Source organism: Penaeus monodon, chromosome 30 (assembly GCF_015228065.2).
Source record: "Penaeus monodon isolate SGIC_2016 chromosome 30, NSTDA_Pmon_1, whole genome shotgun sequence".
NCBI lineage: Eukaryota > Metazoa > Arthropoda > Malacostraca > Decapoda > Penaeidae > Penaeus > Penaeus monodon.
In genome coordinates this window covers 32,207,025-32,207,290 of record NC_051415.1, presented here as the reverse complement: position 1 = coordinate 32,207,290, position 266 = coordinate 32,207,025, and the positions used below count along the sequence as shown (strand labels likewise).

General features: G+C 41.0%; 1 pseudogene; it reads left to right on the top strand.

Moving 5' to 3' along the window:
• The window catches only part of LOC119592720, a 19,599-nt pseudogene that overhangs the window by 6,750 nt on the left and 12,583 nt on the right, over positions 1-266 (top strand).

Genomic DNA, 266 nt, shown 5'->3' with positions numbered 1-266 from the left:
AAATAAGTTGTATAGTTGTAAAATAGGAATATTTAGGGCAAAATTCTTCCATTATAGGCAACAAAAACACCTTAGACTTAACTTGGTCTGCCCTAAATTCTGGTAACAAACATAAGACGCCCATCCTTGATCTTCACTGTTCCGCATACTCACAGCTACACCAATTTGTGATCTCCTTACTCAGAGACATCTGGACCCGCCTGCTGGCTGTGGCCAGTTTCCTGGAAGCTGTAAATTCCTAAAGTCCTCTTAGGCAACTAAGTAAG